A 24,977-nucleotide genomic window follows, 5' to 3' on the forward strand; every position below is an offset into this window, starting at 1 on the left:
AACTGAATGAAAAAGCTAGAATTTAACCAGAAGCCCAATGTATTGCCAAATCCCACGTGAAAATAAAGATCATATATAACTGTACTCAGTTACCTATTCATATATATGGCTGAATGTTACATATAAATTCAAAACGAATACCAACATGCTTTCATCTAGAACTTTATCCCTGCTCTCAAGAAAAAAAAAAAACTGAAAAAATTTATTTCAGGTACATCATTCCTCAAATATACTTAATTAAAACAATGACATAAAAGAAAAAAAAAGAATAAGCAATTAACCTTGAAAACTAATGCCACCATAAAAAATATTAACAAATAAACCATGTCCCTCCAAACCTGGTCATCTTACAGTGTTCGCTTAGTGAACTATACCACTATCCATCCAGTTACATAAGCCAAAAACCTAGTGGTGGCAGCACCTTCCTCTTCCTCTTTCCTCATGTCCAATCCATCACCTCGTTCCACCTCCTAAATATCTCTAAATCCATCACTTCTATCTTCACCACCATCTGGCCCAAGATATAATCGTCTCTAATCTGGCCTCTTCCCATCCACACTGCTGTCCCTCTTGTAAACAGTGTTTCCTCTGTATAACATCAAGTCCTCTCTTATAGCACTTACAATAGCTGGAACTTTAAATATCTTTGAACATTTGATTTATGTCTGCCTCCCCTGTTACACAGTAAGTTCTATGAGGGTAGTTCTGTGATGAAGCTCGCCATTTCATCATTGTGACCGAGAAGAGTGCCCAGTTAATAAATAAATGCTAAATAACTGAATGCATGTCAAAGATTGCAAGTTTATTTATAAACAGGGGGGAAAATGGTTATAAGGTCCACCAACCATTATAAGGAGTATTTCATTTCATCATTTCTAGATCACACATTTTCACATTTTAACTCTGAAAATGAATACAACTTATAGTTGACGATCTTTGTTTAATTGGCAATATTTTCTTCTTTCATAGTGATTCATAAACAAAGGTGTATCTTGGAATTTTTTCTAAAACCTCATGATTTGATGAAATAAGTAAATAAATCTACAACACACCTGGTCCAATCAGTTCAAACTTGGTAATGTAGCCTCCCTTCTCCTTTGGCCACCACCCTACTCCCAATATTTAATAATTAACAGAACCTACTGGTTCTTTCATCAACAGCTATCAAATGCATTCCTGTCTTCCAGTCCCACTATAATAACAGTAGATCTATCTAATCCCTCTTTGCTTCATATCTGAACTCTTGTCATAGCTTCATTCATTTAAACATTTGCTTCAAATTCAACCAATACTGCGCACTTGTGTGTGCAAGTTACTGAAAAGCAGTCCAGTTATCTGTCCCTCCCTCTCCCCTGTCTCCCTTACAATTCAGAATTTTGTTATTTTTATGCCTCAAGCTAAAATCACTTTTCTTCAAGTTTCTACCTACCAATTCTATATACACTATTTTAGTTCTACATTAAATCCCATCTTCTTCATTAAATCTTTCCTAGTTAATCTCTTTTTTCAACTTTAACATTCTAAAATACATAAAATCTAATGCATATTGGCTATATTTGCAGCTTCTTGAAGGCAAGGTTTACATGCCATACATTCTGCTATAGTGTAAGCTCCCCAAGAACTTACTTTTGTCTCTTTTGTTCACTGTTATATCTCCAGCACCTAGAAGAGTATCTGGTACATAACAGCTGCTTCAATAAATACTTACTGAATTAATGCTCCTTATATATTCCAGGGTAGAGAATACATCTTGGCAGCTGTGGTTGAGTGGGAAGAGTCAAATGACCTGGACTAAATGACTTGAACTCTTTGAGGTTCAGTTTCTCAATCTGCTAAATGTAACTATTCAGCAGCTCACGAAGTTGTTATATTAAGTGCAGTAATGCTTTAATAGCATCTACTACAGAGCTGAGAACAACAGGATGCTCTCAATAAATGTTTTGATGATTTTGTCATGATCGCTAAATAGTAAGACATATTCAGTGGATGCCTACTAAATCAATAAAATCTCAAGAAAATATAAAGTTTGAGTAATGTCTAGCCCCTTAACATTTATCTAATCAAGAATTCTATGAGTGAATTACATATGAAATATTATATATTTAGCTCCAAATTGTAAGCATGGCTGAAACCATTTCTGATTAGGAATAATTCCCATTTGACAGGGTACAAGTATTAATATTTATATTTTACTGACATATACAGATTGTATTTAAATGCTTAAAGAAGAACAAATGTTTTACTGTTAGGATTTCCATAGTGCAATAATCAGAATAGAAGAAAAGCTGCAGACTTATTTGAGCTACACAGTCCCCATAAAGCCAGGAAGTACAAAAATTTCTGTCTACAAAACATTAATGAATCGTATACAGTGCTGTTTTACCAGATTTATCAAAATATATAAAAATACACCATAAACAATTACAACAAATAAACTTTTCAACATATTTGCATTCTATTTTACAGAAAGAATATCAGTTAAATAGTTTTTAAACTTTTTTTTTTACTAAACTATACAATTCCTTATACTGACTACTTATTAACTTGAAACAATTCCCCAAATTTTACAGAGAATTAATTTATAATCGAATATCATATCAGATTACTAGACCAATTAGAAACTCTTAGAATTAGAATCTTCCTTGTTCAGCAAACAGGCTTTATTAATTTGTAAGTTGGAACATACATAGACTTTACCTTTCAAAGCTTTTCCAATCCCTCTGGGTACTTTCAATGACTCATAATCTAATTACAAATCACAACCAAGCAAGAAGGAACGAGCACTCCGTTGTGTCCATTAACTGACACAAAATCATTGCAAATTCCAGTAGGGACACATATTCTGAGTAGGAATAGAGGGGAAAAAATCCCCCCTAAGTAATTCAGATACAAAAAGCTGTAGGACAAAGTATTCTACTTTAACTGTAAGGTAGCATCAAACCTCTTGGAAAATAACACAAAATGAAAATGTAAGCCAAAAAATGTTAAGAAATATAAACTCAATAAGCAGTCATGCTGAGATGACCACTGAAATCTCTCACATTCACCAGTCATCATAAGAATGTATTCGAACCTCCAGCCTATGAAGCCCTTAGACGTAGATGAAGGTGTTAGAGTTGAGGGTGACTAAGAACCAAATAGAGTGAACGTTAATTTCTGGAGGGAAAGGCATTAAGATATTCAGGCGAGTGTTAAGGTCTGCAGCAGTAACAAAGGCCAAAAAGGAGATAAGGTGTTAGGAATGATAAGATTGAGATCTTGAGAATCTAATTTTTTTTTTCATGCCTTTTCTTTTTTAATGGAAACAAGTTAAACGGATGTGATAGCTTAGTGGACAAGAGGTCGTATCTGGAATACCTAAAAGCCACAAGGAGAGGGGGGAACAAGCAGCCCACAGGAAGGCTTATGGTTAGTTAGGTTTGGAGCCCGGGTAGGGCAAGAGGTCAGAAGGCAAATTACACTAAAAAGTAGATGAGGGAGGTGCCAAAACCCTCAGAGAGCGTAAACGGTTGGTCACAGGATCTCCACTGAAGGTGGGTCCCCCCAAAACCCGGTCATTTGGGTACCAGAGACGCTAAGTCCCAACCTTCTCCTGACTCCGCTAGGCTCAAGTCGCCCCTCACCGAAACAGAACTGGAAAGGTGTAAAAAATGTGCAAGAGCCACCAACCCGGGAAGTGTTCCAGCTCTAGCAGCAGCCGCCCCAAAAGCAGCCCTCACACACGCAGACGCTCCGACCTCAGCGCCGCAGCCACAGGCATCCCGAGCTTCCCGGCCACCGTAGTAAGAGGAAAGGCCTCCCTTGCGAACCCAGTATGTCAGCCACTTCCGGGGCATTAAATCCTTTTGATTGGCCGTAGCAATATCAACCGCCCACAGGCCCATGACCCACTCACTTCATCCATCCCTTTTTCCCCGCTCTTTGCCATCCCAACCCCTAGGTCACCAATACGGCAAGCGCAGAGCCAAGGGAAAGTATGTTTCTGTAAGCAATGTCTCTAATAGACAAGCCACATTGTGTCTGCTTTGAGTTCCCGCGGAACAATTGGACTTCAACTCCCAGCATGCAACGCCACGCCACGCCTCCTCCTTCAGCGCGGAACTACAAGACCCAATATGCGCTGCGCCCCTCTTTTTTCAGTTTTCACCTGACACCCGGAGATCCCAGATGTGTTTTCAGAGGAGTCACTAAATTTCTTGTAATAATGTAGACTTTCCTACCAAGCCTCACTTTGATAAAGATACATATATTCCTTTCTATCCTGTTGTGAAGGTTGTCTAAGCCAAGCTGTAGTTGAGACTGATAGACAGAAAGTTATAAAATATTAAGGAATGTGTGCGCTGATTTTCCACATTCCTTTTATTTTTCAAGGATTGAAACACAGGACGGTATAAAGGCTTTTTATGAGATGGAAATTTTTATCCATACTCGTAAGGAGTGTGAGGGAAATACTAACGTATTGCAAAGTGTAATCCTAGGTCGTTTTGCAGTACTGAAAGATTGCGTTGGAACAAGGTCTGCCAGGCATGCTTCTGAATTGCGTAGGAAATTATAGTAGGACCTGGGAGTAAAAAATTAACAGTCTGTATTACCGGACTATGTACCTACAAGGGAAAAGAAACCTTTCAGATCGAAGGGTTGAAAGTTAAAAATTAAATTTTAAAATGTTTTTCACTTTTGGGGTGGTTGGGTGGCTCAGTCGTTTGAGGTCAGGTCCTGAGCTCACTGTTCATGAGTTCGAGCCCCACATCTCTGCTGACAGCGCAGAGCCCTCTTTGGATCCTCTGTCCCCCTCTCTCTGTGCCCTCCCCTCCTTTTGCTCTCTCAAAAATAAACTTTTTTTAGTGTTTTTCACTTTTTTAACATGTTAACGGTTTGGATTATTTTCATTATTCTTACAAAAACAGATAACTGGAACTATTTATTTTCTGTTCTGTGGTAGGGCAACCAAGTAACCAATTACACAAGATCATAAATGCAACATTTATTAGATTTAACAAACTGACTTATCTTGCCTCATTAGTCTGTGATTCCATATTTTAAAATACAGACTTTGTTTTGATTTCTTAGGACAGATAGCATGCATTGAACAAGCTGTCTGTATGCCTTTTTGTTACTTTCATAAAGATTTGGATTACCAAGAATGAATGTATTTTATTTTTTATATTTTGCACTAACAGGCCATGAGAAACAATGCTTGAATCCTTAAACAATGTGGTAATTTTACAAAATAAAATTGACATATACCATTAACATTGGTTTTCTGTGGATTTACAGCAAAACAGATTTTAATTGGTTGGAAAAATGGAGTAGAATACTTACCATTTTTATAACCTCACATAGAAGTCACAGAGGGTAATTGTATTCTGTAACACGGACATGGCACCCACTACCATACAAACTGCTTCCCAACTCCAGTGTGCTAAATTATGCAGCACTAGCAAGTAAATATTTAAAATCTATGATCACAGAAAACAATCTGCTGCTTTCCATACTCATGCACCAAAACAATATGAATGCAATGAGAGAAACATTTCCATTGTAATGATTAGAGGTAATGATAAACTATAATTAGGTTATCTGTTATTCATAACTGTTTGCAGTAAATACAAAATTGCATCCACTTATTAAAGATGTTATTAAGGAAGCTTTTAAAATATGCTAAATAATTGATATACATATCCTAAAGCAGTTTCAATGATCAATTGTGTAAATGAACGTGGAAAAAAGTTTAAAGAGTACATAATTTATGTAACAGACTGTAGGTTTTTAAAAGAGATTCTTGCAGCTGCAGTACTCAGCAATGTCCTCATTTAAAAAAAATTTTAATGTTTATTCATTGTTGAGAGAGACAGACAAACAGACAGAACAGGAGTAGGGAAGGGGCAGAGAGTGAGCAGGACACAGAATCTGAAGCAGGCTCTAGGCTCTGAGCTGTCAGCTTAGAGCCTGATGCAGGGCTCAACTGTAATATCATGACCTGAGCTGAAGTCAGACCCCTAACTGACTGAGCCACCCAGGCACCCCTCCCTTCTCATTTTTAACTGTGTCTTTGAGTTTCCAATTCAGCCAATTGCCAAGCACACAAAAATCAAAACCATACAAGATATTCGTCTGAGTTCAACAAATACACAGTGAGTGCTGCTAGGGACAAAACACTCTGCTTAGCCACTAAAGTCTATTTCTGAAGCACAGGAAAGATTTAAAAGGGAAATGAAAATAAGATAAGAGAGCTTTATCAGAATGGAAAGTGGGAAGTAAAATATGTGTAACGTTGTCTTCTAAACATCACTTATGTATTCGGTTAATCATAACTCTGCAAGAGCTAATATACATTCTAAAAGGCAGGAGCCACATCTTAAACATCTGTGTCCCTCTTAGCTCTAACACAGTACTTTGTTCAGAGTAACTTACTCTCCATAAGTGTTGTGGGAGTTCACTGTGATATCTGAGGCCCTGAAACTCCATCTCTATTCATACTGTGTAGTTTTAATATAAGCTATTTTTAACATCTGTGTTTCATTTTCTTCATTAGTAATTCAGATTGTATAATAAGTATTAAAGCCATAATATTTGATTAATCAGAATGGTACACTCAAAAATCATGAAAGAGCATTTACTGCTGTGTATGGGTATATATAACAACATTTATCTTAAGTGTCAAGACCTTTATAAAATGTCATCATATCCCAGGCATATACTGTCCTTTGAAAGTATACCAGCCATTCTAGTAGCATTGACTGTGATACAACTCCAGATTTTTGTTAGTGAACTTTTAATCCTTAACTTCTACCAAGTGTACTTCTTTATCCATCTCCCTCCTGGACCCAAGTAAAGATGAAAGTTCTGTTTAATAAGTAAATGTGTAACATAAATCCCTGATCAAGGATATTATCTTTAGATAAAATGAACTCAGCCCTTAATGAGACAAATAACTTGTAGGCTTCTAAAAGCTAAAAAATTATTTTGAGGATAACTTAAAACCTTTTCTCCTTCCCAAATGACCTTATTTCTGTCACTTCTCCTACGTCTTCAACCTCTCTTTCTTCACTGCCCCGTTTACCTCAACCTGCAAACATGCACAGAATCCCCATAATTTTGAAAACAACTTCAGTGAACTCAGCTTCCCTCCTAAATGCAATATTATTCCATCTTCCTATTCCTTTCATAACCACATTCAGCAAGTGCTGGAAAATAAACCTTCATCTTAAAATGCAGCTCAGGATCTATATTCACAGGTTATACGTACTAAATATCCAGCACTTTGGAAATATGAAGAGAATTCAGATAGAAAATTATGGTCCATGATACAGTGTGATAAACATTATGATAGAGGTATGAACAAGGTATTAAGAGAATAAGGATTGTCAGTTACTCTCAATTTGAGGGACCCTAGATGAGAAATTCCTGAGATAAATGATAAAAATAATTAACTAGAAAAATCTATACACTGAAACCTATAGAAAGCTTATGAAAGAAATTGAAGAAGACACAAAAAAATGGAAAAAGATTCCATGCTCCTGGATAAGAACAACAAATATTGTTAAAATGTCCATACTACCCAAAGCAAGCTACATAGTCAATGTAATCCCTATCAAAATAACACCAGCAGTCTTCACAGAGCTAGAACAAACTGTCCTAAAATTTGTATGGAACCAGAAAAGGCCCCGAACAGCCAAAGCAATCTTGAAAAAGAAAACCAAAGCAGGAGGCATCGCAATCCCAGACGTCAAGCTTTATTACAAAGCTGTAATCATCAAGACAGGATGGTAGTAGTACAAAAACAGACACTCAGATCAATGGAACAGAATAGAGACCCCAGAAATGGACCCACAACTCTATGGCCAACTAATCTTTGACAAAGCAGGAAAGAATATCCAATGGAATAAAGACAGCCTCTTCAGCAAGTGGTGCTGAGAAAACTGGACAATGACATGCAGAAAAATGAACCTAGATCACTTTCTCACACTATACACAAAATAAACTCAAAATGGATGAAAGACCTAAATGTAAGGCAGGAAACCATCAAAATCCTTGAGGAGAAAGCAGGCAAAAACCTCTTTGACCATCACTGCAGCAACTTCTTACTCAACACATCTCAACACCCAAAAAACAAACATCCAGTGAAGAAATGGGCAAAAGACATGAATAGATACTTCTCCAAAGAAGACATCCAGATGGCCAACCGACATGTGAAAAAATGCTCAATATCACTCATCATCAGGGAAATACAAATCAAAACCACAGTGAGATACCACCTCACACCTGTCAGAATGGCTAACATTAACAACTCAGGCAATGACAGATGTTGGTGAGGATGCAGAGAAAGAAGATCTCTTTTGTACTGCTGGTGGGAATGCAAATTGGTGCAGCCATTCTGGAAAACTGTATGCAGGTTCCTCAAAAAATTAAAAATAGAAATACCCTATAACCCAGCAATTGCACTAGTAGGCATTTATCCAAGGGATACAGGTATGCTGTTTCAAAGGGGCATACGCACCCAATGTTTATAGCAACACTATCGATGATAGCCAAAGTATGGAAAGAGCCCAAATGTCCATCGATGGATGAGTGGATAAAGAAGATGTGGTATATATACATAATGGAGTATTACTCGGCAATCAAAAAGAATGAAATCTTGCCATTTGCAACTACGTGGATGGAACTGGAGGGTGTTATGCTAAGTGAAATTAGTGTCAGAGAAAGACAAATATCATATGACTTCACTCATATGAGGACTTTAAGAGACAAAACAGATGAACATAAGGGAAGGGAAACAAAAATAATATAAAAACAGGGAGGGGTACAAAACATAAGAGACTCATAAATATGGACAACAAACTGAGGGTTGCTGGAGGGGTTGTAGGAGGGGTTATGGGCTAAATTGGTAAGGGGTATTAAGGAATCTACTCCTGAAATCATTGTTGCACTCTATGCTAACTTGGATGTAAATTTTAAAAAATAAATAAAAAAAAATTAACCAGCTGCAGAAGAGGGAGGCTCAACCAATGTGGAATAACATAAATTCATTATAGTTGGAACACGAGAGGGAGGGAATGGTCCAATACAAGACTGGAAAGACAGACGGGGGCTATTTCCTTAAAAGGGTCTTGTGTACTGTGATAAGAATCTTGGAGTTTAACCTGGTTATATAGGTAGCCATTTAGGGAATGACATTTTAGGCTGCTGGTTGTGGTATTACAGGGAATGATTTGGGCTGGAAAGAACAGTTAGGAGATTGTTTTCATAATTCAGTTTAAAAAATGGGAAGTCTGAAGTAAATAGTAATAAGGAAAGAGCAAAAAGAATTGGTCAGAGATATTAGGATAATAGAATCAAGAAGAGGTGTGAAGAGGAGAAGGAATCAAGAAAGATTTCTAAGTTTCTGGTTTTCTGATTTTCCAGATGTTGAATTACGAATGCTTAGGGCGCCTGGCTGGCTCAGTCAGAAGAGCATACTACTCTCGATCTCAGGATTGTGAGTTCAAGCCCTGCATTGGGTGTAGAGATTACTTAAAAATAAAATCTCAAGGGGCACCTGGGTGGCCCAGTCAGTTGAGCATCTGAGATCTCAGCTCAGGTCTTGATCTCAGGGCAGTAATTTTAAGGCCTGTGTTGGGCTCCACACTGGGCATGAAGCCTACTTAAAAAATAAAAAAATAAATAGGGGCGCCTGAGCGGTTCAGTTGGTTGAGCGTCCAGCTTCGGCTCAGGTCATGATCTCACACTCCGTGAGTTCGAGCCCCACATCGGGCTCTGTGCTGACAGCTTAGAGCCTGGAGCCTGCTTCGAATTCTGTGTCTCCCTCTCTCTCTGCTCCTCCCCCGCTCATACTCTGTCTCTCTCTCTCTCTCCTTCAAAGATAAATTAAAAAAAATTTTTTTAAATAAATAAATTAATTAAAAATATGGGCACCTGGGTGGCTCAGTTGGTTGAGCGTCCTGATCTAGATTTCAGCTCAGGTCATGATCTCACGGTTAGTGAGTTTGAGTCCCACATCGGGCTGTGTGCTAACAGTGTGGAGCCTGCTTGGGATTCTCTCTCTCTCCTTCTCTCTGCCCTTCTCCCACTTGCACTCTCTCTCTCTCTCTCTCTCTCTCAAAATATAAATAAATAAATAAATTAATTAATTAATTAAATTAAAAAAAAAAAAGGAATGCTTAAGAGTTGTCAGATGGCTATGTCCAGAAGACAGTTAGATATGAAGTTTAAGAGGAAGATTTGAGCTGAATATATATACCTTTAGGAGTAATTAACTTTAAATAACAATTGAAAAAAAAAAAAAAAAAAAAACATGGGCATGGATAAGATTGTGAGCTAGGCAGATAGAGATGTAAGCTCCTAGCCAGAAGTGAGGTAGGGTAGAGAATGGTGTATACAAATGTCTCAAAATTCTTCAGGGAATAGGATTTTTACATAAGAGCAGAGGATTACAGAATGAGGAGAAAGCTGAATTCATCTCTGGACCTGGTGTGCATGAGTAAGTGAGAACAAAAAGACCAAAAAAAAAAAAAACCAACCCACATAAATTCAAGAAAGTTTCAGGGAGACCGAATTCAGAGAAAAGTCAGCATTCATTAAAACCAGGATGTGAAATAAGAATTCTATGAGGAGAACTAGGTTTTAGCAAATTAGAGCATGAAAGAAGGAATGGAAAGATTTCAGAGGGAGAAAAGTAGAGGATTGGGCTAGGGGAAAGGAAGCACAGGTGAGAACACAAAAAGGAAGATGATGACCAAGGATGACAGGAATATGAGGTATGTTCACCAGCCTCAAAGTTTCAAAACAGAAATTCAATGTAAATCTGAGATTCACCTTAACCTGTGTGTGTCACTTTCACTGCTCTTGGCAGTGGAGAGTGTAACTGACTTGCTTACGCTTACATCCTTCTTTTATTTTTTTTTAATATGAAATTCATTGTCAATTTGGTTTCCATACAACGCACAGTGCTCATCCTAACAAGTACCCTCCTCAATGCCCGTCAGCCACTTTCCCCTCCCCACCACCCCCCATCAACCCTCAGTTTATTCTCAGTATTTAAGAGTCTCTTATGGTTTGCCTCCTTCCCTCTCTATAACTCCCCCCCCCCTTTTTCCTCCCCCCTGGTCTTCTGTTGAGTTTCTCAGGATCCACATATGAGTGAAAACATATGGTATCTGTCTTTCTCTGTATGACTTATTTCACTTAAAATAACATTCTCCAGTTCCATCCATGTTGCTACAAAAGGCCAGATTTCATTCTTTCTCATTGCCAAGTAGTACTCCATTGTGTATATAACCACAACTTCTTTATCCATTCGTCAGTTGATGGACATTTAGGCTCTTTCCATAATTTGGCTATTGTTGAGAGTGCTGCTATAAACATTGGGGTACAAGTGCCCCTATGCATCAGTACTCCTGTATCCCTTGGGTAAATTCTAGCAGTGCTATTGCTGGGTCATAGGGTAGGTCTATTTTTAATTTTTTGAGGAAACTCCACACTGTTTTCCAGAGCGGCTGCACCAATTTGCATTCCCACCAACAGTGCAAGAGGGTTCCCGTTTCTCCACATCCTCTCCAGCACCTATAGTCTCCTGATTTGTTCATTTTGGCCACTCTGACTGGCGTGAGGTGATATCTGAGTGTGGTTTTGATTTGTATTTCCCTGATGAGGAACGACGTTGAGCATCTTTTCATGTGCCTGTTGGCCATCTGTACATCTGACATCCTTCTTTTTTTTTTTTTATTTTTTTTTAACGTTTATTTATTTTTGAGACACAGAGAGACAGAGCATGAACGGGGGAGGGTCAGAGAAAGAGGGAGACACAGAACCTGAAACAGGCTCCAGGCTCTGAGCAGTCAGCACAGAGCCCGATGCGGGGCTTGAACTCACGGACCGTGAGATCATGACCTGAGCCGAAGTCGGACGCTTAACCGACTGAGCCACCCAGGCGCCCTGACATCCTTCTTTTATAATGGAATCCACCATCCTCCTTACAGCCCAGAGCTTCTGGGGAGTTCTACTCCCTCCTCAAACCCTACCAGACATAAATTATGATTTGCCTAAAGTTTAGACCCTAATTAAACATTGTGGCCCATTTCTCTTGGTTTAGGCATGAATATGTGACGCAATTCCAGGCAATGAGATGTGAGGGAAAATTTGCTAGAGAGCTTCTGGGGAAAGTTTGTTTTCTCTCTAACAAAAAACAGTTCATGCTGTACACCCTGGCCATAGCAGTATTATTCACAATAGCTAAAAGATGGAAGCAGCCCAAGTGTTCATACACAGGTGAATGAATAAGCAAAATGAATATAGGTACAATGCAATATTATTCAGCCTTTAAAAGTATGAAATTGAGGGGTGTCTGTGTGGCTCAGTCAGTTAAGTATCTGACTTCAGCTCAGGTCATGATCTCTCTGTGAGTTCGAGCCCCTCATCGGGCTCTGTGCTCAGAGCCTGGAACCTGCTTCAGATGCTGTGTCTCCCTCTCTCTCTGTCCCTCCCCACTCATGCTCTGTCTCTGTCTCTCTCAAAGATAAATACACATTTTTTAATTAAAAAAATAAGTAAATTGGACTTCATCAAAATTAAAACCTTTCATGCATCAAAGGACCCTTTGAAGAAAGTGAAAAGACAGTCCACAGGATGGAAAAAATATTTGCAAGCCATATATCTGATAAAGGTCTAGTATCCAGAATATGTAAAGAATTTACAGATCAGGAATAAAAAGATAACAACCCAGTTAAAAGATAGGCAAGGAAATTGAATAGACACTTCTCCAAAGGATATGTACAGGTAGTCAATAAGCACATGAAAAGATGTTCAACATCACTAATCATATTTTATGCTAATTAAAATGTATTTTTATGTCTATACCTACATATATAGATATATATACATATACACACACACTTAAGAGTAATAAAAATGTTTCAAATTACAAAATGCTAAGTAGCCACTGTGTTAATTATGTATTCTGTATTAAAAATTACCCATTTCTTGGTGGTTTTAAAGAACAACAGTTATTAATTCACAATTTGGGGGGATTAGTAATCTGGGCATAATTTAGCTGGGTTCTCTGCTTCCTGATGTCCATCAAGGTTGTAATCAAGGTGATGGCCAAGGTCTATGGACCCATCTGAAGGCATGACTGGGGAAGAATGTGCCTCCAAGTTCATTTCAGTGGTTGTTGACAGGATTCAGTTCTTTGTTGGACGAAGGGCCTTAGTTCCTTACTGGCTATTAGTCATAGTCACTCTCATTTCTTTGCCAGAAAGCATCTTGTTTCTTCAAAACATGTGAGCCAAGAAGCACTAGAGAGTTTGCTAGCAAAATAGAAGTCATAGTCTTTTTGTTTTCTTTTTCTTTTTTTTTTTAATTTGAGATCAAGAGTGTGTGTGAGCAGGGGAGAGGGGCAGAGAGAGAGAGAGAATCTTTTTTTAAATTAATTTATTTATTTTGAGAGAGAGAGAGCACCAAAGGGAGATGGACAGAGAGAGAGAGAATGCCAAGCAAGCTCTCCACTGTCAGTGCTGAGACTGATGCAGGGCTTGATGCAGGGCTCAGTCCCAAAAATCGTGAGATCATGACCTGAGCCGAAATCCAGAGTCAGACGCTTATCCGACTGAGCCACCGCGGAAGTCATACAGGTAGCATCTCATCACTGTTGTTGTATTCTGCATGTTAGAAACAATCCACTCCATCTAGCCCGCACTCAAGGAGAGACGATTACAAAAGGGCATACACACAAGGAAGCAGGGATCATTGGAGGGCATTTTAAAAACACCTACCATCATAGGGGTGCCTGGGTGGCTCAGTCAGTTAAGCGTCTGACTTCGGGTCAGGTCATGGTCTCTTGGTTTGTGAGTTTGAGCCCCACATTGGGCTCTGTGCTGACAGCTGGATCCTGGAGCCTGCTTCGGATTCTGTGTCTGCCCCTCTCATGCTCTGTCTCTGCCCCTCAATAATAAATAAACGTTAAACAAAATTTTTTAAATAAAAAATAAAAATACCTACATAGTCACCTTATACAGTTGTTGCAAATATCATGCTAATTCTTAAGTACCTTGGAACCACAAAATGCAATAGGAACTGAAGCAAGGAAATGAATGACTAGCTTTATGGTGAAATGGTTCTTTGCTATTCAAGAATCTATTGCAAAAAAAAAAAAATCTATTGCATTCATGCTTTCTGAGAGAAAGTATTTAACAAGTTAATTGTCTTTTTTTTTTAATTTTTTTTTTAACATTTATTTATCTTTGAGACAGAGAGAGACAGAGCATGAACAGGGGAGGGGCAGAGAGAGAGGGAAACACAGAATCTGAAACAGGCTCCAGGCTCTGAGCTGTCAGCACAGAGCCCGACGCGGGGCTCGAACTCACAGACTGTGAGATCATGACCTGAGCCCAAGTCGGACGCTTAACCGACCAAGCCACCCAGGCGCCCCAGTTGTCTTTTTTTTTTCTTACCTAAGCATTTACCACTCACATCCTCTCCATACCCTGAGACAGTGTTTATCTTTGATGTTGCCACCAGCAAAGTTCAAAACCATTACAGCATTTTAACACTGTTGCATTATATAGGGCAAAGGATGTGAGAATCATTTCCTTGGGGCCTAAACAATATTAGTCATGAGAACAAACATTATGGGTAAGAGATCCTACTAAGTTAGTGCTGAGAACCAGTTAAAGAATGATAAAGACACTTTTGTGTATTTAGTATGGTTTTTGTGGGTACATTATATATGCAGCCCTCTAAGCCTTGGGGACATAAAACAATGATTCCTCTTGCCTGGGGCTAGTTGTATAACTGATGTGTTTAAGGCACCTTGAACCTCTTAGGCAGTAAATATTATACTCTTTTCCTTCTCTAACATTACTCAACTTTTAGATGATTTGAACTCTGGTCAGTATGACCTCAAAATTCACATTTTTCTTTCTCCTTTTTATTCTTTCCATTCTTATGAAAATTAACTATTTTTCCAATTATTTTTTTTAAAAAACCTATGCTCTTCTTTCTACCTTACACTGCTTTCCAGGAAGACAGCAAGTTAAATACTGTTCATAAACATTATTTCTGTTAGTTTAAATTTTAGCCTGACCCAATTTCAGATTCTTCTGAATCTAAATATAGCCTCTGTCAGAGAGTCTGGGTGGCTCAGTCAGTTGAGCATCTGGCTCTTGATTTTGGCCTGGGTCATGATCCCACAGTTCGTAGGATCGAGCTCTGCATCGGGCTCTGCACTGACAGCATGGAGCCTCCTTGGAATTCTATGTCTTTCTCTGCCCTCCCCCCCACCCCGATTCATCTCTCTTTCAAAATAAATAAACACTTAATAAATAAATAAGTATATAAAGCCTCTCTCTCTCTCTTTCTATCTCCCCTCCCTCCCTCTCTCTCTTTCTCCATCTCTGTCTCTGTTAACAGAAAATCGTTAACTTTTTTGGCTGTTAGGACACTGAGAATTCAGCGAACCTGGAGAAAGAGGAAAGAGTCTAATACTGACAGTTTGTCGCTTGAACCAAAATCCAGGTCTCAAACTTTGAACTGGGGGAAGATTCAAATAATAATGTTTATGAATAGTTCATAATAACATGGAAATGTGCTTCATGTACTAATGGCAAGTGAAAAAAAAGCTGGCTAAAAAATTATGTTGGTAAAATAATCACAACTCTTACAAACAAACAAATGAAAAACAACACTTAGAAGAAAAATATCAAGAAATGCAGGTAAAAATATCAACAGTAGTTGCCTTTAGATGATGAAATTTTGAATGATGTTTTTTTCTTCCTGCTGCATTTACAAATGATTTACAATCTGTATTTTATTTTATAAATATAAAGGGATTACTAACTTAATAATAAGTTGATATTAATATTAAACCTTGGTATCACAAAAGCTGTAGTTTATATTAAACTATATATAGAGAGAGACACACACACACACATTTTTTTTTCCAAGAGAGAGGGCACAAGTGAGCAAGGGGAAGAAGAGAGAGAGAGAATCCCACGAGGAACAGAGAGAGAGAGAGAGAGAGATAAGGGGGCTCCCTCGGGGCTTGTGTTTTTACCAAAAGCGGGGCTCGTGCTCACCCGAAGCTGGGCTCAAGCTCATTTGATGTGGGACTTGAATTCACCAACTATGAGATCATGACCTGAGCCGAAGTCGGATGCTTAACGACTGGGCCACCCAGGTGCCCTTAGACTGATATATTTTAGAGTAAAAAGGCAACCACAATGGGGCACCTGAGTGGCTCATTAGGTTAAGTGCCTGACTCTTGACTTCGGCTCAGGTCATGATCTCACAGTTTCTGAGTTCAAGCCCAGCGTTGGGCTCTGAGCTGGCAGTGCGGAGCCTGCTTGAGATTTTCTCTCTCTGCCCCTCCCCCATTTGTGCTGTCTCGGTCTCTCTCTATGATAAATAAATAAACTTAAAAAAAAAAAAAAAGGCTGCCACAAGAGAACACCTCCTGACTTTTTGACTTCTCTACAGAAACACAGAAGCTAGGAAGAATCATATTTATTAAGTCCCAGTGCTTAGTTGAAAATTATTATTTACTTAAATTCACAAAGTTTGTACCATTGAGTGACAAATGCCAGTTTCAAAATAAATCTACTCTAGTTTTGAAAATGTTTAATCTTTGAGTCATGGCTAAATATTGAGTTGGCCAGGTGCCTATGTGAACATGACATTTTCTTGCTGTTGAGGAGCTTGAAATCTACTGAGGGAGACAAACATATACACGATGAATTATAAAACAAAGCAGAGTGTGAACAGGACTTTAAATAAAGACACAAAGTCTTACTGTGACATACAAGAGGAATAAATTCCTCAGAATAAATTCCATCTTGGTGGGGCACCTGAGTGGCTCAATTGGTTAAGCATCTGACTTCAGCTCAGGTTATGAACTAGAGGTTCATGAGTTTGAGCCCCGCATCGGGCTCCGTGCTGACAGCTCAGAACCTGGAGTCTGTTTTGGATTCTATGTCTCCCTATCTCTCTGTTCCTCCCCTGCTCATACTCTGTCTCTCTCTCTTTCAAAAATAAATAAAGATTAAAAAACTTTTTTTTTTAATTCCATCTTGGAATAGAAGGTAATTTGGGCTGGGCTAAATATATATGTGCATGTGTGTGTGCACATATACATATACAAGCACTTTTGTATATATGTGTATACATATACATGTACACATGTGTACATGTGTAGGCACATGTATATTCTGATTTTTAATTTTTTTTTAATGTTTATTTTATTATTTTTGAGACAGAGAGAGACAGAGCATGAACGGGGGATGGGCAGAGAGAGAGGGAGACACAGAATCGGAAGCAGGCTCCAGGCTCTGAGCCATCAGCCCAGAGCCCGACGCGGGGCTCGAACTCACGGACCGTGAGATCGTGACCTGAGCCGAAGTCGGACGCTTAACTGACTGAGCCACCCAGGCGCCCCTATTCTGATTTTTAAAATAACCTAAGTCTTTGATAAAAATTCAGGCATTGAGGAAATATATAATACAATCAAGATAATGAACCCTAAGAATATGATATATAATCTTTAACTTTTTATGAATATATTAACATAAAATATTACAAACATTTGTTAATTTAATGAATCTGTATGCATTGCTTACAATGTGCTAGGCACTATTTTAGGGGCTTGGGTTATATCAGTGAACAAAAACAGTGATTCCTCTTCTCAAGGAGGTTATATTTTAGTTGGTTAAGACAGAATATACAACAAATAAAATAGGGGTGCCTGGTTGGCTCATTAGAAAAAGCATGCAACTCTTGATCTTAAGGTTGTGAGTTCAAACCCCACACTGGGTGTAGAAATTACTAAAACAAATAATAAACTTTAAAAAGATTAAAAATAGGGGTGTCTGGGTGACTCAGTCAGTTGAGCGTCTGACTTTGGCTCAGGTCATGCATGATCTTGCAGTTCATGGGTTGGAGCCCCGTAATTGCGGCTGTCAGCACAGAGCCCACTTCTGATCTTCTGTCCTCCCCTCTCCCTGCCCCTCCTCCACTGGTTCTCTCTCTCAAGATAAATAAACTTAAAAAAAATAATAATAATAAATAAATAATAAAATAAGTGAATTATGTAGAATGCTAGAAAGTGATAAGTCCTTTGGAGATGGAGGGAGGAAGAAAAATAGAGGACGGGAAGGAGGCTCAAGAGTCCTGAGGTGTGGATTACAATTTTAAATATGACACTCAGGGTAGACGTCATTTGGAAGGCGACATGTGAATGAAAACTTAAGGGAGATGAAGGATAAAGGCAAGCAGATCTGAGGGAAGAGCATTCTGGTCACAGGAGACAGGCTGTGCACAAAACCTTAAGGTGGGAATGTGCCTTACCGTGCACTTTTCTTGTCAGAAAGGTCTGTAAGTATTTGGGAGCTGACAAGCTCACCATGGCAGATACTAACTAGTTCTCCTGCATTCTAATTTTCACTTAAAATCTCAAATTTTATTATCAGCAAAAAATACTGCATAGTTTTCCTTGAACTAAGTAACAGGTTCACTTCATTCGTTTTTGAAAAAAATTCTGTCAGATGCCAAAGTCTGAATAAACATAGTTTGCCACTTACTTTTTCATGTAAAAAGGGCATTTCAGGAAAAAATTGTGTAGTTTACCTGGAATTCAAATAATTATAGACTTTTGCCCTCCAAAAGTGTGAAACAATAGATTTCTGTTCTTTAAACCACTAAATTTGTAGTACTTTATTATGGCAGCCCTAGCAAGCTAATACAGCATGCAACAATTTATGAATTAGGTATATATTTCTTTTATTACTAATTCAAACATCACCAGCTCATCAGCAGGATGCACAAACATGTACAATAGTAAATTCAATCATCTGTGATATTTGGATGACATTCAGTTACATAAAACCATAAATTTAAGCAAAATTTTCAGTTTGTTGTTATAAAAGCATTTTTTTTTTTTTTTTTTTTTTGGCAAGGTAGGATGATAGAACATGAAAGTTTTAGCTCTTACATTTAGGTCTCTCTCTCTCTCTCTTTTACATTTAGGTTTTTGATCCATTTTGATTTCCTTTTGGTAAATGATAGAAGATAAAGCTTCAGGAGCACCTGGGTGGCTCAGTCAGTTAAGCGTCCAACTCTTGATTTCGGCTCAGTCATGACCTCACGGTCTGAAGGATGGAGCCCCACTTCAGGCTCTGCACTGTCAGCTCAGACAGTGCCAAGCCTGCTTGGGATTCTCACTCTCTCCTGCCTCTCCCCTGCTCACATACTCTCTCTGTCTCTCAAAATAAATAAATAGACTTTAAAAAATAAAAATAAAAAAAGAAAGTAAAACTTCATTCTTTTGTATGTGGATTTCCAGTTGTCCTAACGCCTTTTGTTGAAAAGACTATTCCTTAACCATTAAATTGCATTGACATTCCTGTTGAGAATCAATTACCCAAAAATATATAGGAGTATTTCTGGATTTTAATCTTCAAACCCAACATGAGGTTCGAACCCACAACCCAGAGATCAAGAGTCAAAAGCTCCACCAACTGGGCCAGCCAGGCGCCTCTCTATTCTTTTTTTTTTTTTTTTAATTTTTTTTTTTTTTTTAACGTTTATTTATCTCTGAGACAGGGAGAGGCAGAGCATGAACAGGGGAGGGGCAGAGAGAGAGGGAGACACAGAATCGGAAACAGGCTCCAGGCTCTGAGCTGTCAGCACAGAGCCTGACGCGGGGCTCGAACTCACGAACTGCGAGATCATGACCTGAGCCGAAGTCGGTGGCTTAACCGACTGAGCCACCCAGGCGCCCCTCTATTCTTTTGATATATACGCCTATCCTTATGCTAGTACCACACTTTCATTACTGTAACATTGCATTAAGTTTTGAAATTGGGAAATGTGAGTCCTCCAATTTTGTTCTTCTTTTTCAAAATTGTTTTGGCTAGTGTGGGTCACTTGCATTTCCTTAAGAATTTTAGGACCATCTTGTCAATTTCTGTAAAAAAAAAAAAAAAAAAAGTCAGAATTTTTGTAGGAATTGCACCAGATCTGTAGCTTAATTTCAGGAGTCTCTCGATAAGTTATGCCAGTGCTGATCACATAATATGAACTCAACAAATTTTTGAATCATATTATAGTTAAAGAGTATAGACTGTACAGCCAAATTATTTGAGTCCTAATCCAAGTGCTGACACTTATTAGCTGCTTGACTTTTGGGCAGGCACTAACTTCTTTGTGCTCACTTTTCTCATCTGTGAGATGAGAATATAATAGCACCTACTTTATAAGATTGTTGTGAGGATTATAAGAATAAAGAAAGTACATGGACCAGTGCTGGACATACATTGTCTGCTCTTACTATATTCACTTTACTAAATAAACATCATCTACCCTGTCATCATCATTCTTAGTGTAATAGCCAAATTGGCTAAATTTCAAAGAATAACTTCTATATGGGTATCTGTGTTTCAAGTTATAACTATTATCCTCCTTCATACAAAGTATAGCATGAGATTAACTTTATCCAGAAAGTTGATCATAGTATTTATGGAAGTATATTCGGCATAAAAGCCTAACGAATTAAACAGATTTCAGTGAGCTGCCAGTAGATGGCTCTCTTAATTTGTTGTTTTATTCTCAGTGCTTTCCCCCCCCCCCCCCACCCCCAGTCGAGACAAAACCATCAAAAAACCTCGGTAACAGGGTAGATAGAAATGGCTCCCCAGAAACTATCTAATTCATCTGTCTATTTTCTAGAAGGATTTAAAATCCACAATTGTAAATTCATTTGCAGAGGTCTCTCTTCGGAGGATAGTTGTGAGGGTTTGTTGTTGTTTAATGAATAACACCTAAGGGAACACTTTGGGTAATGTTTTAGTCAGGAACAAGAATTTTGATTATTTTTTGCGTGTCATGATAGATGGATGAACATAATTTATTTTTAAAATTTTTCTTGGATTTACCCAAGGGATACAGGAGTACTGATGCATAGGGGCACTTGTACCCCAATGTTTATAGCAGCACTCTCAACAATAGCCAAATTATGGAAAGAGCCTAAACGTCCATCAACTGATGAATGGATAAAAAAATTGTGGTTTATATACACAATGGAGTACTACGTGGCAATGAGAAAGAATGAAATATGGCCCTTTGTAGCAACGTGGATGGAACTGGAGAGTGTGATGCTAAGTGAAATAAGCCATACAGAGAAAGACAGATACCATATGGTTTCACTCTTATGTGGATCCTGAGAAACTTAACCAAAACCCATGGGGGAGGGGAAGGAAAAAAAAAAGAGGTTAGAGTGGGAGAGAGCCAAAGCATAAGAGACTGTTAAAAACTGAGAACAAACTGAAGGTTGATGGGGGATGGGAGGGAGGGGAGGGTGGGTGATGGGTATTGAGGAGGGCACCTTTTGGGATGAGCACTGGGTGTTGTATGGAAACCAATTTGACAATAAACTTCGTATATTGAAAATATAAATAAATAAATAAATAAATAAATAAATAAATAAATAAATAAAAATTTTCTTGGAATGAACTTCTAACTTTTCTTGGAAAGCTAAGTGATGACTTATAAATATCCATCTTTTAATATATCAGTTGCTTAAGATCTTTCAATTTCAATGGCATTTTACCTTTCTTTTATTATACTGTGATTTATTGGCATTTATTAGTTTTGCTATTAGTTCCTCAAGTGATATTTGTTGCTATGAAAAATATATCCAGATATTCACCAGTTAAACCTTATAACATATAGAGTTTATAGCTCTATCTACTGCCTCTGCAAAGTTCTAGAATGCATTTCCTCAGATTATGTTTCTAAATTCTTAAATACACCTATGCTCCACAGTTCCATCCCATCCCAGGCTATCTGGGGAGAGGAGGAGGTTGGGGGGGGAAGCCCAGTCTCTTCACTGCTTTCACAAAAGACCCACTTGCACAGAAGCACTTGATGAAGATCTGCAGAATCCTGAAGAGAAGTCACAGGGCAAGGCTCTTGGTCTTTAATCAGAACAGTCTTTTGATTTTACTTTATATTTCATCCTCTTTACTTCTCTCCATTTCTTCCTGTATAACCGGAATTTAAAAATATATTCAACCCTGTTATTCATAGAACAGATCTACCAAATGTCAGATCTTCTCAAGTTCCTCAGAGTCAACTGATCCCGTGGGTAGCTCTAAAGCTGAGATGGCCCTTCAGTTATTTCTTGAATCAAGGCAAGAGCCTAGGCCTTGGAACCCCTCATTGATCAGTCTGAGAGCAAGTTGCTCCCAGGGAATAGGTATAACCTTGATTGAGGTGCCTTTTTGTCTAAGGGCAATTCCCAGAGAGAGACTCTGGGACTCTGCTTTGAGCTATTAGCAGCCCACACTCCCAAAAGCTGGTGGAGGGAAATCAGTGCTTTCATCCTAAAGGTGGCATCTGGGCACCACAGAATCTACTTCAGAGTCCATCTTCAGAAAAAGAAAATGAGGCCTAAACAGTAAGAAATAAATCCAGAGGGGTACCTGAGTGGTTCCATCTGTTAAGCGTCAGACCTTGGCTTAGGTCATGGTCTTGTGGTTCATGAGTTCGAGCCCTGCGTCAGGCTCTGTGCTGACAGCTCAGAGCCTGGAGCCTGCTTTGGATTCTATGTGTCCGTCTTTCTGCCCCCACTGTCCCCCACCTCTCGAAAATAAATAAAAATTAAAAATTAAAAAAAAAAAAAGAAATCTAGAAAGAAATAGAGAGACCCAATAATATTATTTGAGTCACTTAGCCTAGCTCTATCCCTGGAATTCCTAGTTACAAAAGTCAATAGATTCCACTTTCTGCTTAGGCCATTTGATATTGGGTTTCTGTCACCTGCAACTGAAAGACCCTGACTAATAATACCATATGTTTAAAGAAATAAATAATCACTAATTTGTTCTTTCAGCACATGTCACAATGTTATATTATAATTTGTTTATACATCATCTTTCTAATTAGACTATAAATTTCTTATAGGATCACATTTTTATTTATCCTATCTCTAGCATCTATAGCAGTGCATAAATGAAGGAGATAGTGAATAAATATTTGTTGAATTAATGAATAAGATAATGCCAAAATGATAGACAACGCACAAGCACAGACATGGATGAGTTCACAGAGATCATTAAGGAAAGTGTAGCCAAAAGTTTACTTGAGGGGCACCTGGGTGGCTCAGTTGGTTAAGCGTCCAACTTCAGCTCAGGTCATGATCTCACAGTCTGTGGGTTCGAGCCCTGTGTTGGACTCTGTGCTGACAGCTCAGAGCCTGGAGCCTGCTTCAGATTCTATGTCTCCCTCTCTCCCTACCCCTCCCTGCCTCATGCTCTGTCTCTCTCAGTCTCTGAAAAATGAATAAACCTTAAAAAATTTTTTAAAAAAAGTTTACTTGAGGGGCACTTGGCTGGCACAGTCAGAAGAGCATATGCCTGTTTTTTGGTTGTTTTTTTTTTTTAGTTTATTTATTTATTTTGAGAGAGGCAAAGAAAGCATGAACAGAGGAGGGGCAGAGAGAGAAGGAGAAAGAGAGAATTCTAAGCAGGCTTTACATAGTCAGTACACAGCCTGAGGAGGGGCTGGAACCCACAGACCATGAGATCATGACCTGAGTCATCATGAAACCAAAAGTCACATGCTCAACCAACTGAAACTACCCAGGCGCCCAAGAGCATGTGACTCTTGATTACAACGTTGTGAGTTCAAGCCTCACATTGGGTGTAGAGATTACTAAAAAATAAATAAACCTTTTTTTAAAAAGCTTACTTGGAAACAATATTTGGCCTCTCTGATTTCAAATTTCCTCTCTTAGCTCTGTCTAAATTGGAATTTAGCTCAAAATATTCAGATTCTTTAATGTCAGGTAGCTTTAGGTTGATGTTTAAACTAAGTTTGGTAGAATGCTCATTCCTTCTTAAATTACACTTTCTTGCCTTCTCTATGATTCTGAACTCCAAGTTCATTCTTGGTCTATTGATTTGTTTACTCTGTATTTGGTCCCAGGCCCTATGCTGGACTCTGGGAATATAGCAATGAGTATGAGAGAAAGCCATGCATTATCCAGGGAGTGTATATTCTTAAAAAGGAAGGCAGATTTTAAACAATTAGAAATGCAATGTGAATTACAAAAGGCAGTTATAGGAGTGTGTAGCAAGAGAGGATAACCTAAATTGTGAGATTAGGGAAATTATCCCTGATAAAATGACATTTCTACAGAAATCCAAAGGAAGAATATAAATTAGCTTGCAGAAGCACCCAACAAACATTTTACTCTGTCTCATTGACCCAAAGTAATCAGTATGATCAGAAGAATAAGTGAATTCACTCAGTGAGTGAATCAGTAGATTTACTAATTCAACAGAAATTCACTAAGCAGCTAAGCTAACCAGAATCCAGTTCTGGAACTGGAGGTGAGGTTAATCTCACCAAAATTATATGATTGAGAGTAAGAGACGAATTTTTCCCAAAAAGGGATTTTGGGTACAATTACAGAGAAGAAGTGGAAATGGATGCTGGGCCAGTAAACATAAGCATTGCATCACAAGGAGCAAGACTTGGTTCAGAAAGTCAGCTGGAAAACCTGTGCAGTAATCCAAGCGAGAGATGACTTAAATAAAGAGAAGCCAGTGAAGGTTGAGAGAATGGACAGGATTTGATAATCAATTTGCTGAGAGAATAATAATAAGTGGAAAGACTCTTCAAAGATGACTCCAAGGGGCGCCTGGGTGGCTCAGTTGGTTAAGTGTTGGCCTTTGGTTTGGGGTCATGATCTCACAGTCTGTGGGTTCAAGCCCCACACCAGGCTCTGGGATGGTGATGCAGAGCCTCCTTGATTTTCTCTCTTTCTACCCCTCCTCCACTTGCATTCTCTCTCTCTCTCTTTCCCTCTCTCTCTCAAAATAAATAAACTTAAAAGAAAAAAAAAGATGACTCCAAGATTAAACTATGTCTTGCCCAACTGTGAAATAGTCTAGATGTTTTAAGAATTTCCTGGCTGTGGCTCATGAATG

The 24,977-nt window shown here is 38.5% G+C and overlaps 1 protein-coding gene across 4 annotated transcripts in view; it reads right to left on the minus strand.

Moving 5' to 3' along the window:
- The window catches only part of ATG4C (autophagy related 4C cysteine peptidase), a 97,548-nt gene extending 93,659 nt beyond the window's left edge, over positions 1-3,889 (minus strand). The window contains exons 1-2 of one of the 4 annotated variants that reach the window (XM_078451826.2): positions 3,670-3,879; positions 2,698-2,842 (exon numbers count right to left, since the gene is read on the minus strand). The gene's annotated coding sequence lies outside the window, so the exon portion shown is untranslated. Of the gene's footprint in view, positions 1-2,697; positions 2,843-3,669 lie in introns of all 4 variants that reach the window. The other 3 variants (XM_078451828.2, XM_078451827.2, XM_078451825.2) reach the window with 3 other exon arrangements.
- Positions 3,890-24,977: the final 21,088 nt, after the last annotated feature.

This window comes from Panthera onca, chromosome C1, assembly GCF_046562875.1.
Source record: "Panthera onca isolate mPanOnc1 chromosome C1, mPanOnc1 haplotype 2, whole genome shotgun sequence".
In the NCBI taxonomy this organism is placed as follows: Eukaryota; Metazoa; Chordata; class Mammalia; order Carnivora; family Felidae; genus Panthera; species Panthera onca.